Source organism: Triturus cristatus, chromosome 3_1 (genome assembly GCF_964204655.1).
Source record: "Triturus cristatus chromosome 3_1, aTriCri1.1, whole genome shotgun sequence".
Taxonomy (NCBI): domain Eukaryota; kingdom Metazoa; phylum Chordata; class Amphibia; order Caudata; family Salamandridae; genus Triturus; species Triturus cristatus.
Window position 1 is genome coordinate 1138772287 of NC_140583.1, and position 18346 is coordinate 1138790632.

Sequence of the window (18346 nt, forward strand, 5' to 3'; positions counted from 1 at the left end):
TAAAATATAGCGCTTAATGCCATATTTGCATTTTGCATAATTACGTGCAATAGCACATAATTTTCCTGAGTTTTACATAAATTACGTGAAAGCAAATTACACAAATTTGTCACACCCTTTTAGGTACTCAGCCAATTAGGCTCTAAATAAAAAGATTTGAGGAGGAACTCCAAAGTAAAATTAGTAACTGAGTACCTAAAATATGTACTAATGGCATAAAATCAAACAATCAGATTTCTGCAACTGTGCTCAAAATGGTTATCTCCTCTTCTTTGGGAGTTATCTTCGTTGCAAACTGGAATGAGGTGCTCCATTTGGTCAATCAAGGCAGGAATCATGCACCTCAAATTCTTAAAATATATGCTACAAAGGAAATTGTGGGGCATTATATGGGGGAGCGTTGGGGGTATGCCTGTACACAACAAAGCAATGCTTAACTTGTAAAAGGAATTTGTGCCAGGACCCTCGTCAGAAGGACACTACAGCTTGCACTATCAGTTGCCCCTGCTATTGCTGCCAATGTCAGTGCCAACACAATAACTAGCCATCACACTCTTACAAGTGTGTCAATTCAAACTTTTCTGACCCCAAATGAATGTATTGAGAGGCAGGTATTAGTCATTGCAAATGTAAATTGAATTAATAAACAGCTTTTGTTTTGCTCATACCAAGATTCCGCAGGCAGTGGCACATGGAGCAGACTATCATAAGTGCCGGTGCTGGCAATTAGGTGCTGGGGTAGAGTAAGAGAAACTACTGGCTCAAATTAAGCACTGATGTTTTGGTGATGAATTTTAACTCTGGATCTATCAATATAGACTTTTATTGTTCATGAGGAGGCATGGGTTCTAAAATTAAAGGATCAAATGTGCTTCAACAAGTTTAAGGGTGTTACTTTGGTATAGCCCGCATGCGATGCTGGGTTCACCAGACTGACCCTTGTTGGCATCCTGAGCATACACTATCCCTGTACCCTTCCCTAGCTAGAGCATCTACAGATGTCAATGAAAAGATGGGGTATGTGAAGTATATACCCATCTTGAATATATGATCACAGGAGGACAGTTAATGACATGCTTTATTTCTTTGCCTTGCAGTAATGGGAAAATATTTTGTTAGAGTAATCAACATTGATGGCCCACACTGCTGTTACATTACATAAAGAGATGGAATAATATTTAGGCTAGTTCCTTTGTACTCCTGAATAAATCTGGGGCATATTATCAAGGACGGCGTTAAAATTATCGCCGGTTTAGCAGCAGAAAACTGCCGCTAAAGAGGCAATAATGGGTTTGATAATAGGCCCTGGAGAATTCCAATAGGAGCTCATGTTCACACCAGAACATGGGCTTCTATGGGAATTCACAAGGGCATATTATCAAGCCCATTATCGCCGCTATAGCGGCAGTTTTCCGCAGCTAAACCGGCGATAATTTTTAACGCAGTCCTTGCTAATATGCCCCCCTATGTGCCTGAGTTAGAGTCACCTTAGTTTCAGGAATGCTACGTTTTCCACTAAGGGAGAGCTCAGCTGAAACACTGGTTTCTACCCCCATGTGCACTGCATCTGTATTAGTTCGGACGGTCCTAGGAAGAGGTTTATTAGGACAGTATTACAATTATTGACTCACAGTGAATCTTTCTTTTAAAAATGTCTTGATGAATTGTAAAATGATACTGCTGCTCAAGAAGATTTCTGCAGATACTTTTACTGTGATACATCTCAGCTACCTTCCAAGGAAAACTAGAACTCAGCAGTTCCAGTGCCACAATACATTATATAGTAGAACCTTACCTCATAGAGGTATAATTGGTACCACACACCTTTCACTCAAAAATTCACAATAAATCTGCAGTTATAACTACATCTCATGAACAGAGAGTCCAAAGGAATTTTTAAATTCACACGCAAGAAACTCTCCTCCTATTTTACTTGAAAGTACAAGACAAATAGAGACAAAACAAATAATCTAGTGTACAATATGATACATAGTCCAATGTTTTAAAAAGTCTCATAGTGTTTGATACGCAATCTATAAAACAAGGGCTCGTTAAAGAATTATGCTACATATTCCTAATTGGTTTTCTCCAAAGTGGGCTCCTCCATCACCTTCTTCCCTTCCTATGTCCTCAGATCAGTTTAGCTTAATACCACCTGACACAATTTTTTCACCTTTAATTTGTTTACAATTTGACCCACCATGGTACAACAACACCTAACTTGACGACCAAATTCTGCAATCTTGTGTTTTGATTGGATTCCTGACAATGTAATTACTTGTAATTGACTTTAGACCATCTTTCTCTAGATGGTCTCCTCCTTACCGGATCTCCAACCTAAAATTAGTCATTCACTGTTAGACCTGACATCTTTGGTGTAGTTTTCCCTCAAACATGTTGCCTTCACCCCTCCTGTTTTCAGAATTTACTTTTGTTGGTATTAAAACTCTGTGCCCTTTACCACTGCTAACCAGTGCTAAAGTGCTTGTGCCATCTCCCTACAACATGGTACAATTAGCTTACACCTTATTGACACACTTATTTTACTTGTAAGTCCATAGTATATGGCACTATACGTACCCCGGGCCTATAAATTAAATGGTACTACTGGACCTGCAAAACTCATTGTGCCACTCACTTAGGTAACTGTCTCAGGCCTGCCATTGCAGCTTGTTGAGCAGTTTTAAGATTGCCATTTCAACCTGCCAAAATAAACCTTTTGCCAGGCCTCAACCTTCCCTTTTAATACATATGTCACCCCAAAGCTAGGCTCAACAGGTCCATAGGGCAAGGTGCATTGTATTTAAAAAGCAGGAAAGCAGGAATTGTTTTTTTAAGTTTTACATGCCCTGGTAATGGAAAATTCCTAAAGGCCAGTTTCTCCCTGGATAACATTGGGTTGCCTTAATACATATAATAAGTGCTTACTTTTGATTGGAGCAGGAAGAAATGTCTTGTTTAGACTCAAATTATTTGTAATTTAAAATCTTCTTCAATGGAAAAATCATGTTTTAAGTCACGATTCTGAGAATGCAACTTTCAGAAAGTTGACATTTTCTTACCCCAGTCATTTGGTGCCTGCTGCCAGTGTTCTGGGTCACATATTTATGAATGGCTTGGCTGTTGGGGTTTGTGTATTTCTGCCAGTCAGTGAGTCAAAGGGCACTGGGTGTAGGCAGGATGGGCCATCCTGCATAGATTACTGGAGGCAGAGTTGTACCCTACCCCACTTACATTTCAAAGGGGCTTGCCTCCAGCACACACAAGGAACCTGCCACTAATTTATTGTCATTCCAGACTTCTTGGAGCCTTGACAGAGGACGAGAAGAACTTTCCAGTATCAGATGTGGGAGTAGGATAGGGAATCTCCCCAAATCAAAGGCTGGCACCAAGTTTAAAGACTGAACCTTCTGAGCTATTATTTAGTACACTCACAGTCCTTTGGACATTGCAGAAAGGCTGCCTTGTCCCCCAGAGGACTACCCTGCTGTGTAAGGCCTGTTTTCTTCCCCCGGAGGACTGCGCCACTGTTTGACGCCTGCTCTGATCTCTGAGAATGTCACCCCAGGAATGTAAACCTAATCTTCATGTTAGGGTTTTTGACATTCAACAGTGGCACAGATGTAGTGCTCTCCCTGGTACCTTATGATGGCACTGCAAAGGAGTCTAACGCTAGGCCGCATGTGGTAATTAGTATATGAGCACATTTGTAGGGATCCACTGTGGTTTCTACAAGATGCTGCTAACGCATATGAGTTAGGATCACCTACAATTTAACAAATACAATGTAACCTATTTGGTCGCACAGTAAAACTCGGAGTCGGAAGATGTGAATGAGTATGTATTTATTACAAACTCAAAGCCAGACTGATATACACAAGCCTTAGGAATATATTGTAACAATACAAGATTACTGCAGGCAGCCCAAAATGACAAATGAAGTGTAGTCTGATAAACATGATGCAAAAGATTAAAAAGAGGATCTGACGATCCATATATGATTTTTAGTCCTCTTGCCTATTATGCATGAGGATAATGTAAATAAACCAACCTAAATCTACTGCAGATGGTGCTGGATGAGGAAACCCTAATAAAATCCATGAACCCCTTGCCTGCTCATGACGGAACCACTCCGTCATGAGCCACGGGCGCCGTGTGCTCATGACGGAGTGGTTTCGTCATGCTGCGGCCGTTGCGGCCGCTCCGCCCACGCGGCACTGATTCCCCGCCTGTGCGGGCGAACAATGCAAGTGGGCGGAGTCGTGGCGGAACCACTCCGTCATGAGCACAGCGCGCCCGTGGCTCATGACGGAGTGGTTCCGTCAAGAGCATGGCGGCGCCGCGCTCACCCCGAACCCCCCCAGCGCCGCGGCACAATTCGTGCCGTGGCGAAGGGGTTAGAGGAGAAAGGTGTCAGTGTAGCAGAACCTCTGCAGATGTTCTCTAAAGGAAGAATATAGTATAACATAAAGCCACACAACAGAGTTGTCACAAGAGGTCTGTACCTCTCAAAGTCTAATGGAAATCTGAATAAACTAATGTGTTATTCAAATGAGTAGGCGAATAAATAAGAATTAACAATATTATTCAACAGACACAAATGCAGATATATGTGAGAACTGTAATTCGTTGTTACTGTAATTAAAACATCAAGATGCACACATATATATATATGTCAAAATTCGACAGAAAATGCACTTTCTGTATTTGGTCAAGTGCACTAAATTGTGTTAATAATGTTAAGCCACACGGATTTTAGGCCATGCATAAACATATATGTGGCCTAATCAAACAAAAGGGATGAGCCCATATTATGTTGCCCCAGTGCAACTCAAAATAAACACCTGAGACTGGGGGCTAGGATTGTATCTTCAGCATCATTATGTATCTTGTTTAATATAGCTGGCTGGTGTCCTGATGGTGATGTAAAGCATGGGTGAAAGTCAAGGATTGTGACAATGGCAAACTGGGTGTTGTAATGTGCCTGAGGTATCCATTCTGCTAATCTAGGGTGTGGGCCCTGTCACAGGCTGATGCTTGATCCATGAGTGGGCTGGGGATTCTCCTCCAGTGAATGCACTGTCTTCCCTTCGAGAAGAAAATGTGTTGTCAATGCCTTCCACTTTACAGAGATATAGAACACAAACGTCCACAGTGTTTCTTGTGTAAACAGGTTTGATCAGGCTAAACATGCATGACACTGGTAGTTCAAACTGGACGTGAAGACAACCAGTCTCCGGTTTCCAATCAAAAGGAAATGTTATGACAGAGATCCTGTTCTTCTCTAAACATTCTTTAGACATTTCCAAGTAGATTCAAGGTGGGCCACCGACCTACAGACTGCATAAACATAGCTTACCCATGTCTTCATATTTTCAGCTATGCAGCATTACTCCAATAAGGTCATTTAACTTTACAGTAATACAATAAACTAAATGTAGAAAAGGCGTGTGCTAACTACATGCATTAAAATGCAGAAAGACGTATTGTAATATCTTTACTGCATATTTTCTCCGCATTATGGGCAGGAAATGCCAAATCTCCTGATTGATGTTACATGATTTTACAGAAAAGCATCCACAAAAGTGTTGACACAGCTCGTTATCATTAGTTTGCAAAGACAATTCCCACACTGGTGTAAGGTTAACAGACCATTACACGGTGAATGTCTGCTTTACAGGAGATGCTTCTAGGAAGCTGAAGGTACAAGAAAAAGCTTTGCGGCACGATCTGGGGTGTAGTATTGAATTCAATAGGAATGCAGCCAACTAGGAGCCTTGTTCTGACTGACAAGGTGCTAAAAATCTAATTTCTCCTGGTGCACTGCAGGAAATTAAGTTCCACTCCAACGGACCAATAAATTATGACGTATTACAGCACTCTTTCGCTTTGAAGGAAGGCCAGTTTTTATTCTCAATTGCCAATGGGGCAGAAAAACCCCAGCAACTATGGCTGAACTAAAAGTAGTAATGACTTCCTGAATGGCGTGCTTCTCTGAGCTCAGATTTTACTGGCCTCTAGTTCATAACTTCCACAAACAGATCAACACACAGAGTCTGCCCATTTGTGTTCAGCAAATATTACACATATTTGTTGTGAACATGCGTTTGTAGGAAAAGGCCATGCGATGCAAAACATATATCACAAATAAAAAGATTCACACTCAAATGAAAATGCATTTAGGGGCAGATTTATGTTTCCTGGCGCATCCCTGCAAATCAGCAGGGATGCGCCAGGAAAGATGCGTCACCAAAGTTTACCCTTGCGCCACAATAGATGCGCCGCATTTACAATGCAGCGCATCGTGGTGCAAGGATAAACAGATGCGTGACGCATCTGATGGTGGAAGGTTGGCGCATTGCTGGAGTTGCGTCTGAAGCGCAACGCAGCTCCAGCAAGCCTCGGTGGTGCCCTATCGTCACAATGCTGCGTCAATCCTTATGCCTGCTTCAAGCAGGTGCAGGGTTTTGACGCAGCATGGGCTCAAAAGTGACTGAGTGAAATCTTGTAGATTTCACTCAGCCACTTTTAGGAGGCGTTCCTGCGATGGAACGCCCCCCCCCCTGCACAGGTACGCCTACTGCTTGCGCAGGGCTTTAAAACGTGACGCATCTCCCAGATGCGTCACGTTGTAAATACCCCGCAGCATGGCACAGGAATTGCACCGCCGCTGCGTCACAAAAGTGACGCAACGGCAGCGCAAATGAGGCGCAAGGGGCTCATAAATCTGCCCCTTACTGTTTAGTCGAAAATGTGCAGCTGTACGTGTGCGCACTTTTCTTTGAAGAACCTTCAAGAGATTCGACTTTAGATGTATGGCTTCAAATCCCAGCACCGTAGAACTGTTTCAGTCAAGATAACTTAGCAAACAACGCCCACAAATGCAATGCGGTGCTCATGAACTCGCATATGACATCCCTTTCACACATTATACCTTCTGTGCCTGCACTAATGCCATTGCATATGATATCAACAATTAACTTGTTGATGACAATAGTGAAATGTGGAATTCAACAATACCATTAGTCTTGTTGCCAGTTTCCATGGAAGTTGGCCATATACTTGACACTTTAAAATCTTCCCTCTGTCCCACTGTAAGTAGACTTGGTACCTCAAGTGGACAAAATGTTGGTATTGCAGGAAAATATGTAAATGAGATAAGGAGTGGTTGGGTTAGTATTTGGCCGCTTCAAATGTCCAAACTCTACCTTTATATGCAAAGGAATTGGGTTAATTGTTTAAAAAAAATCATATTCATAGGCAGTGGCAAAACATTACCACGAATTTCACATATATAGCGTGGCGCTGCTCCTCTTTAGGGGCGAGGATGGACAACGCATGGCCAGCAAATTACATCTATTCTACAAAATATGCATAACTGCCCATATAAGTGCAATCTTATGGCTAATAAATACAATCATGTGCCAAAGATTAATCTCGTAAACAGAGGAGCAGTTCTGTTATGGCCCAAATACTGTCATGAAAAACAAATGCAGCAGATGTGGATGTGAACAAAATGATAATTGTTTGGGCTAACATGCAAGTTGTTCCATGCAGACGTAACTTACATTTTATTCCAGCAGCTAGCCCAAGAGGAGGGCTTCAGGACTAATCGTATTAGTAACAAACATCAGCGCAGAAATATCTGGCATCGAAAATGTTCCCTCAGACACAATTGTTTCCTGTTTCTATACCACTCTGTATAGACCAACTACCGTTACAAGATGGAGTCGTCCTCTACCAACAGAGTCTGCCCTCTCTTTTTAGCAATTTGACTTGATTTCCTTTTAACTTCTGCAGTGCACAGATTCCTCTGGTGCCTACACAGACATGCTGACAGCCGGAATATTTCCACTGTTGAGTTAATAAATTCTACCTACCTTAGTTCTGCGACGTGAGTTTTTTAACCGCTGACGATCCCTGATTTTCCTGGCCAGCGACCTTTTTTAGACATCATTAGCAATAGCATCCATGATCATTTAGCTCATATTTTAATTTATAATGCATACTTTGATTTTCCCTTTAGTGACCTCCGGATATTTTTGGCCCACTTATACCTCCCTACTCCCACTGAAGTTCAGTTGTTCTGTAAATCGCATGGGATTGTTCTGTCATGACAATAACACTTCCTACTTTTTCCCACCATTTCCCTAGTACCTTGTTATACAATGTTTTGGCAAGACCGGGAAGCTAACATTATGCAATCACCTTTATCGCCACTACTCACAGCAGAAGAAACAGGAAAGAAGGTTATTCGTAGCAGTTTTTGCACTTTCTCATTTTCCGTTGGCATTAGCACTTTATTAACAATAGAAAGCACATACATTTTTACATTGCAGCTATAATACCAGGGTCACGACTACTAAAAATGTTTTATTGCAATTTTTATTCTGTATCTGAATTGTGTTGTTTTCATCATCGTGGTAAGTTCCACTCTTTATATGATTATAACAAATCAAATAAAAGTATTAGTATTATTATTATTACACACAGAACACAATATAGATTCTAAAGCTTGTAAAAGGCCAGAACCCCCAGTCATCTACCCTGCTGTGGCTCCATGAGGGTAAGTATAGTTTAAGTGAGGACAACATGTAGTTGGTGCTTGTTTTGTTATAGAGTATGTTTGTTGAATTTGTGTTTGTGGAGGCTTCAGTGTTTATTACATTATTTTGTAGACTGAGGGGCAGATTTATGTTAACTGGCGCATCCCTGCATATCAGCAGGGATGCGCCAATTATTATGCGCCACAGCTGCGCCACCATGGATGCGCCGCATTTATAATGCGGCGCACCATGGGGCAAAAACGGCACAGATGCGTGACGCATCTGTGCCGTAAAAGTGGCGCATTGCTGGAGTTGCGTCGCAAGCGCGACGCAGCTCCAGCAATGTTCTGGGGGGCCCTATCTGTACAATGCTGCGTCAATCCTTACGCCTGCTTCAAGCAGGCGCAGGGTTTTGACGCAGCATGGGCCTAAAAGTGACTGAGTGAAATCTTGTAGATTTCACTCAGCCACTTTTAGGAGGCGTTCCTGCGCCGGAACGCCCCCACCTGCCCTGGAACGCCTACATGTGGCGCAGGGCTTTACAACGTGACGCATCTCCCAGATGCGTCACGTTGTAAATACCCCGCACCATGGCGCAGGATTTGCGCCGCTGCTGCGTCACAAAAGTGACGCAACGGCGGCGCAAAAGTGGCGCAAGTGCAACATAAATCTGCCCCTGAATGTTTGAGGAAGTTGTTTGGTTTGCGTAGTGTTTGAGCACTTGAATATTTCAGAGGGTCTTGTCGACTCCTGTTTGTAAATTTTACTTTTGTCAGACATGTCTAGAATTTTTTGTTAAGTGAAGTAGAAATGCGGTGAACTAGTTCATATTGTTGTTAGCTCGTGCGCGGATCGATAGGCATGAGCAAGGCATGTGGACGCGCGTTAGAGCAAGACCTGTTTATTGCCGTTTTCATTCAAGAACAAAACGCTGAGAGCAAGCAGGGCTTCTGGACATGCTGTGGAGTGAGACGACTGTCAGGTCTGGTGACTGTTAAGGAAGGATATGTGCATTTCACTCATGTGCATGCTTGCTCATCGCATCATACTTTGGCAGCCATTTGGTGGCTTTAGGATGTTGTGGTGAATTAGATAAGGAATACAGGTTTGATGTATCAGGTTGCTCTTGAGCACACAATTTAAGCAGTTAGGCAGCAGAGGTTGTATAGTGGCGTAACGAAATCTGAGTGGGCCCCCCTGCAAAGTACATGGAGGGGGCCCCCCACCCTCGACTTACCATTTTGCCCCACTGCCAAAAAATCTGGTATATTTTTAAGTGAAACCTCCAACATTTAATGAAATGCCTTTATATTGCCTAGCTCAAAGTTTGAATAAGAAAGTGAGAAAAACTCTTAACATATAAGCTACGCCATTTGTAACATTATTGTGAAGAGCAGATTATTTTTCTGAGACAGCAATCAGAACAATGCCAAGGGGCTGGCCTCTTGCTTCCGGAACTGCCTATAGCTAAAGAACAAAGAACAACTGCATAGGGTCTGGATTAGAATTGAGATGGATGGAAAATAACTTGAAACTTTGAAAAACAATCCCAAACCTGCAATTTCACAGACTTAACTGACAATATACAGTAGTGCACAAGATATAACTCAGTAACCTGCCAGCTCCAAGAGAAATAAACTGGTGTGAATTATCTGCATGCCACACACTTGCGTCTGCCATGGGGTGTGTATGATAATAACCACTCTATAGTATTTAAAATGAACTGAGGAAGCAATTTCAATTTCTACCATCATGGGTTTATTAGTAAGCATGACAAAAGCAGGCAGGCAAACAAGGCTGAAGATGGAAACTACTTGGATGCTTCAGAACATAGATGCAGATGTTTGTCTGTATTTATCATTTCTGTAGTGTAAACAATGCTAATTGCACAATTTAAGGTCCACATATTATAGACAAGTGCAAACAACACCATAAATAACACCTCATGTAGAATAAAACCAAACCTTATCAGCAAGTACCTAATGACAGAATCTATACTACCTGTAGCCGGTGAAGCAAAGGAAAAAGTGCAAATACTGTCAAAGTGCATAACAAAACAATCAGCAATCCACCAATAGACACAACCCAAGTGTGTTTTGTAAAACAATCCTTTCTTCTTGCATCAATGTGAAAAAACTTTCAAAGTACATGATCAAATCAAGTCCAGCAGTATGCAGAAATGAAGTCAGGTTGGTCAAACAATTCCCCCTTTGGTTTGTGCATGAAGGCGCAAATATTTCAAAGTGACTGGTGAAACAATAACATGCACAGCAGCATACAAAAATCAAACCAGTTTAATCAAACTATGGCCCTTAGGTTTGTGCATGAAGAGTAAATATGTCACAGCGACTTTTTAAGCAATAACCAGTACAGCAAGCAGCTCCATAAAAAAGATCCATGTAATGCACCCTTCCCAGGCACATAGACATCTAACGCAGAGTCACTACTACTGCGCAGCACTGCACATCTACCTGAAGTTGGCCAAGGGTGAGTCAAGCACACAGCAGCTGGGCTTTTAAAAAGGTGAGTAAGCCTGTAGGCTTCACTGCTGTGACACAGGGCAAAAAGGACCTGTTCACTACTACTGATCACTACACAGTATGCTGCCACCACCTCCCTTGTGCTGCTTAACTCTTGGTGAAGGCGGTAGCCTTCTACCACTACGAGAGTACCAATTTGGGTGCCCCTCCTGGTCCAACAAGATCGCATTCTTTGAGACAGGCCTATGTCATGTTCACCCACATGATCTGTTCTCACCTATGACAAAAGAATCAGCACTAGGAAGCCAGACAACAGTACATATACACACCATATTCTTTATAGGGAAGAATTAATTTGAATTCAATTATTAAGGCATTTCTTGCCATGCTCAAGATCATGATTGTAGGTTTCGAAAACCTATCTCTGTAGGCAAATAGCTTGTTACTCTTCTCTTCAAGCCTAAAGGTAAGCAGTTGAGGTAACACTTTGGTTTTCTATAACATCTCCTCTTACTTTTTTTTTTTTATAACGTAGTTTTATTGGGTTTTTATAACATAAAATAAGTCATGTCCAACATTTTCTTCCAGGAAATGGGCATACATAGTAACACGCTAGCATTGATAACAGTGTAAAATTCAAAGGAGTCATAGCAATAACGCGGTCTCCATCTTTGTCACAATAAACACCTATAGAGCAATAAACAACATATGTATACTCTATTAACCTCCTGTGTATCGTTTATCTTAGTTCTTTACATAATGATATGGTAGCATGACCAGTTTCGTCTTGTGCAATAAACTCTGTTTATCTCTTTCTGTCAAGTGAACATTTGTTTAAAACCATTCCTCCCACCGACTCAGCTGTAATAAACATTTCCAGGTAACTTTAAAAAAATCAGAGTACTATCGTATTTCTTTATGGATATCCCATTCAAGTTATAGATGAAAAATCAGTGTTTGCACGTATTATATCTCTTATTTAGCCAAAACCGGGCGCTATAACCTTGATGTGTACCAATTCTCTCAATCAGTATTTTTGTATATCCATAGCTATAAACCCCTTCAGCATCACGTTCCAGTCTAAGGACATCATATTTTTACGCAGGCCCCATTTTTCTTCTCTTTGAATTTCAGCACCCTCTGCTCTGCCCCATCTAGTCATTTCGATATACCAGCCTAGTTATGACGGAGGTTTAGCGGTCTTCCACCTCATTGTAATATTGCGCTTTGCCAATATAAGTGCAAGATTCATGAATCTACGGACCCAAGCAGAGTATGCAGTATTCTGGGGAGTCGTCATTTAATACCGGTGCAATTTCATGCAGGATTTTGTGCACTGTTGACCAATAATGGAGTAATCTCAGGAAGCTCCATATCACGTGTAACAATTTCGCGTTTGGCGCATGGCAACGGGGGCAACTATCTGCCACCTCAGGGAACATCTTGTGCAGTCTATGTGGTGTTAAATAAGCTCTATGCACAATTATAAACTGAATACATTTAAACTTGGGGTTTCTGGAAGTTTTCCTGGGTTGTTCCAGTATAGCCTCCCATTCATTGTCAGCAAACTCTTGGCCCAATTCTGTGACCCATTTCTTGCGAGTGGAGAGGAGTGGGGTCGCCACCACTGTATGGATACCCCTATATAACCATTTGGTTATGTGTCTACAGTTCCCAATCAGATATTGCATGTTTAGTAGTTCATGCGTTAGAGGTTCCTGGACAGTTGGGGCCCACGTGGTGGATATATAACAGGCTATGTGGGCATGTAATAAAGAAATAGTGTATTTGGTACCCTGTGCCTTTGGACAAAGACGTCATGAGTCATGATGGTACCATCGGTAAAGAAAGCCCCGATAGTACTGACCCCTACACCCACTCAAGCCAGAATATTCCTACATGTGACCTTCCCTGTTTGTAGTGGTAGTCCAAGTAATGGTAAGTTTGGAGCATATGGGGGTTGTTGCTGTGTGTAGCACACTGTCTTATTCCAATATGACAATGCCACTTTCAATAAATGAGTCGTAATTGGAATAGTCCTTCCCCCCGGTAACATAAGCTTATGTAAACTTCCACGCTCCCAAGATTGCTGAGACATATGAATTTCCTGTAGATCTCTGCCTACAATCCAGTACGTTAACCATTGTAATTGGCTCGCGTAGCAGTATGCTTTCAAATCCGGTGACCCCAACCCACCACTCCTTGTGTCCAGTTGCAGCTTCTTTAAGCCTATTTACCTGTGCCCAGTTCCCCATATCAATTTAATTAATAGAGTGTCTAGCAATTTGAAAATTGGGGCCTGGACAAGCACTGGAAGATTAGTGAAATAGTATACCTGCCTGGGTAACAGCACCATCTTTCTAATTGCCACACGTGCCGCCACTGATAGGGGAAGGGAGATCCAAAGTTTTATCTGTGACTTAAGTGTGATAGTGCGCATTAAATTACCGTCCAGTAGGTCCTGTGTTTCCCGATGGATGTGTATGCCTAAGTATCTAAAGGTCACAGGCGCTATTTTAAAAGTCCAGTCCCCAAATCCAACCATTTCTGCGTGTGCGTTATCTTTGAAGGAATATGCATAGGATTTGTTAACATCTCCTCTTACTTTATTGTCTATTTTGATATTCTTCCTGTTAAGAAATATCCACAGTAGGTGAGCACTAATATTTCTCTTCAAGATTAAAATATTTTATAATCTCTTTTGAATGCTTAAGTGGTATTTCTTACTATGGTTATAAAAGCAGAGCATGCAACAGTCATGGGTAGGCACTCTGGGGAAGCCAATTTAAGGTGTCACCAAAAATGGTGCTGAGTAAATAAATGGGTTTAAGTCAAAGGAAACAGGAGACCCTCAAGGTTCCAAGGTTATATTGGTATCATGTATGAAATCACGGACCTTCTTTGTTCGTGCCAGAATAACCAGAGTCTGCCATGACAGGAGCATTTGTGGTGTTCACTCTGGTTTCCCTGTCCTTAGCAGAGACGTTTTAAGCCATGGGCAAAGTGGGCTCTGGCCCAGGGCCTCAGGCTTTCAGGGGGCCCCCATACAGCTAGCTCTGTTCTACAGAGAGTCTTGCCCTGATGACCTTGAATAATTTAAAAAATGCAGTTTTCCTTTAACATATTTTTAACATAGGAAACGTATGAGAGTCTATTACACACATTTTGCATGGAATGTTTCATGCAAAATACATAAAAAATAGTTTCTGACTTTATATATATAATAGTTTGTGAGGATGTCACAGAGATTATTTGCAGTAATATTAGTGGGCTGCTGCTGTGTTACAGCAGTGAAAACACACGTCACTATCCCTGAATAACATTTAGAATTTGAACCAGTGTGCCTGTGCACTGCCCGTGGCATGAAAGCCCAGAAATCCTAATGTCTTGTATATAAAATCAATAAAATACTTTGAAATGTGAAAGCCCTGATATTGAATCAAAAATTTAAAACTGCTCCGAACAGGGGCCCCCAAAATCCTTAAGATGTCTCTGGTCCTTAATCATTGGTGCGATGCTTGGCATATATTTCTGCAAGCAAATGAGGGCAATGAATTATCTGATGTCTAAGAGCAAGACCCTCTGAAGTAGCCAAATTCCACACGCACTACACTTTCACATCAAGTACGAGTGCTTTATGCTGGATCGTGCCTATTATTCTCACATGCATAGTTTAATTTAGCATTGCACCACTGTAACTTTATTTCTTTGGTGCAGACTTAATTTTAAAAGATAGAAGCACAGAGTTGATAAAAATAAATAAATACTCCTGCATTGAGGAGTCATTGAGAGGAAGATGGAGAATGCATAGCTTTAGAAACCAAGGTGATGCAGCTTTTTCACAATGACCTGCAGACACACTGTCAAGGCTTGACTTCCAGCTGAACGACCCTGCCAAGTATCACACATCAGGCGTTAGACTAACGCATTTCAGTGTGGTGATCCGCATCACCGCACTGGAATGCATTGTCACGCATTTATAGCACCTCAGCTGTCTGCAGGAACGCTGCTATTCAGCACCTCCACTGACTGCCAAAGCTCTTAGCTTGGGGGATGGCTCAGCTCGTGGCGGGAAGCTTTGGGGCTGGCTTAGCTCACTGCTGGCTACAATGTTTCACCCGATACCGCGCATTTACTGAGGTCACCTCATGAGTCTTAATTTGCCCAATCACCATAGGCTCTGTGGGCGTGCACGGCTGGGCGGCACCGTTTCCGTTCTTTGGCAGCCTGCACACTTTGGGCCTGCCGCTTCACACGCGGCCCGGCCGGAGTAATGATTAGGCCATGGTGATGCATCAGCATGACAGTTCAGCTGCTGCCTGCTGTCCAGTGCAGCCAGTTCTGCCAATGCCACGAGATTCGGAGTGGAGTGTCCGATCTGGCCTGTGGCCGCGCTGCCCGGGACTGCACCAGGGCAAACGTCGCAGACCTGGTCCGTACCTTCAGTGACCGTGCTCGCAGCTGACACAGTAAGTGAAGTGTCAAGTTGCTATTTATTCTTGTCTTCCTAATGTAATTAACTTTTAGGAGTGCTTCAGGTACAGACAGCAGCTCTGCACGCAGTCAGTCTGTCTACACAGTGTTGAATTCAGCTGCGCATGTAAAGTCAGGGCAGCAGCAGAACATAAAGAGAATACTCGACTTCTGCATGTTAAAATGAATGCAATACTCTGCAATCAGTGCTAGAAGATGAAAGGGTTGAATCCGTCTTGATTGAATCGAACTTACGATTTAAAGGTCACACCTGCATGTCTGTGAACAGACTGTAGGCAATCTCAATGCTTAATTATCACGTACATCAAGCCGAGCCCACCTCTGTGAGTGAGTACCTTAAAGCCTAACAGTTCCAATATCCTGCTGCATGGAATTGGCTCACTAGTACATCTTAAGCAGTTCAATAGCGCTAATTCGACCCAAAAATATTGCATGCAGGGCTGAGGGCTGCTTTGTGACAAGGTAAGGGTGGGGAGCCTCTCCTTACCTCCACGGGCCTGCCCAGTTGGAGTTGCAGCAAACACAGCACAATGGCGACAGCTTTTTACCCTGGCCGACACTCCCAGGACCGTGTACTCTTTGGAGTCTCCCTTCTCTTCCACCCCTGCAAAATCCTTCTCTCCCTCGCATGGGTCTTGGGGTGGCCTTACACAGCTTTTGGAAGGGGGTAGAACTACCATCAGTCACCTCCCAGCCCCATATTTCCTGCTGACCACGAATGTTTGCAGCAGCATGCTTGATGATTTCCACCGAAAGCCCCCAAGTCCTACAGAGACCATGTGTCTATGGTCTGCCTAAGCAAGCATTAGCACGAAATGTGTGCACTAAAGCGGGACCCAATAAGAGGACTGCAGTCATCAAAATCTGGCAATCACCGGCCAGGTCAGTGACAAAATCCATCATCGGGAGTGGGACAGTGGTGGAAAAAGAGTGGGGCACACAAGGGTGGACACTGCCTCCCCTCTGGGCTGGGAACCAGCCCTGGGCATGTTTAAATTAATATCCAACGTGCAATCACCGCCTGTGTACACTGCACACGAATGTGCATGTTTTGATTAACAAAGACAAATGACCTATTGGTACCTCACACCCTCAAATCAGGGCCATTTGGAATTGGAACAACATCACATTGCAATCAGCATCTTGAACTATAGCCCGGGATAGGTGTGGGACACTAGGTCCAGTATTCATCATAAACAGAATGCTCCACAAATTACTTATGTTTTAGAAGTACTGAAGCACTAATGATAAATAAGTGAGGCATAGGCATTCATTAACCCTTGGTCAGCCATTCTCCCAGGTGAGGGTTCAAGCTAGCCTGAGTATTGCTGACAAGGTTTCAGGTTGCTATGTGTGACATTTTCATAATGTCATTGTAATTATGAGTCAGCCCGCAGTCCTTTGCACAAGTTTAAAATATACGTACAGTTTCTCGTTGCTCAAATGGGTCTAATTTCTTACATTTTTATGGTTCCCTCATCTTCATTGCTTGATTTTTTGTTCCCAAGAAAGTGTCACTCATGCTCATTGAAATGTCACTCATAATTCTATTGAAATTATGAAAATGTCACATATAGCAATCTGAAACCTTGGCAGCTATGGCTGAACAGTTTTTGACTGCTGTTTTTGCTTCTATTTCTTTACTGAATCTAGTTTGTAAAGTTATAAACAGCTCCATCTCCACATTAAAAAAAGTACCTAACTTAGTTGCTTGCAGGCTTCTGTAGTGTCCATGGGGGCTGGCTCAGACTGCTGGTGCTATCGCACGTGCAGTTTACACTGTACTCACATAAAAAAGTACCTAACTTAGTTGCTTGCAGGCTTCTGTAGCGTCCATGGAGTCAGGCACAGACTGCTGGTGCTATCGCACGTGCAGTTTACAATGTACTCATTACTCACCCTGCCCCACCCACCCTGCCTGATGGCGCACAGATTGCGCACCAAATGTTAACGTGCGGCTGCGTGATCCAAGCCTCTGTTCCTGAGGTCGAGGGCCTGTTTTAATAATGGCCTGCCGCCTGTGCACAGAGTCAGCCTTTGCAGTGCACGGGCAGCAGGCCATTATCATTATTTAAATGCTCTTCTGCCTCGGAGACAGTGTCCAGCCGATGCGTGCAGGTGACACTGCGCGATGATATTTTGAGCCAGTCTGCAATGCGCTGAGGGGGCCCCCTGGACCTCGTGCCCCCCGCACCGCAGGGGCTGCGGGGGCCTTTGTTACGCCCCTGAGGTGGTACGCCTCGGATGAGTCAGTTTATCAGCTACATTTGCATTGGTATCTTAGTGTTAGCGTTTGTCAAGAACACTGGTACATAAATGTAGGCATTATTAAAACTCCAGGTTATTTTTGAATTAGTAACATGAGTGAGGAAATGGATAAGCTTGTGCAGGAGGTAATAATGAAGAAGAAGTTAAGGAGTGTAATTGGAAAACAATCTCTTCTGGGGTTGGTTACAGTATGTAAAAGACATTAGATTATTTGTTACAAGCAAGAGGTTTGGGATCAGAAGAGGAACAATGTTGGTCCACTGACAAGACTACTTCTTGAGAAATTAAAAGAGGGAGGGGCTCTAGGAAGAGAAAAAATATTGAAATAGGCGTCACTCAGGCTAAGTGAAATTAATCTGCGGCAGCAGATCAAGGTTTCTGTGAATGCACATAACAAAGAAGTGTAGAGGACATAAGTGGTGGGCAGTCTAAAGGCTCAGGGAAGGAAAAGAGAGTAACTAAAAAGGTCATAGGCATATAGTGCTTCGCTGTGATGGATCCTGTGGAAGCGCAGAGGTTAAGTTGACCAGTTCATTGGATTTTGATTCAGATAATCAG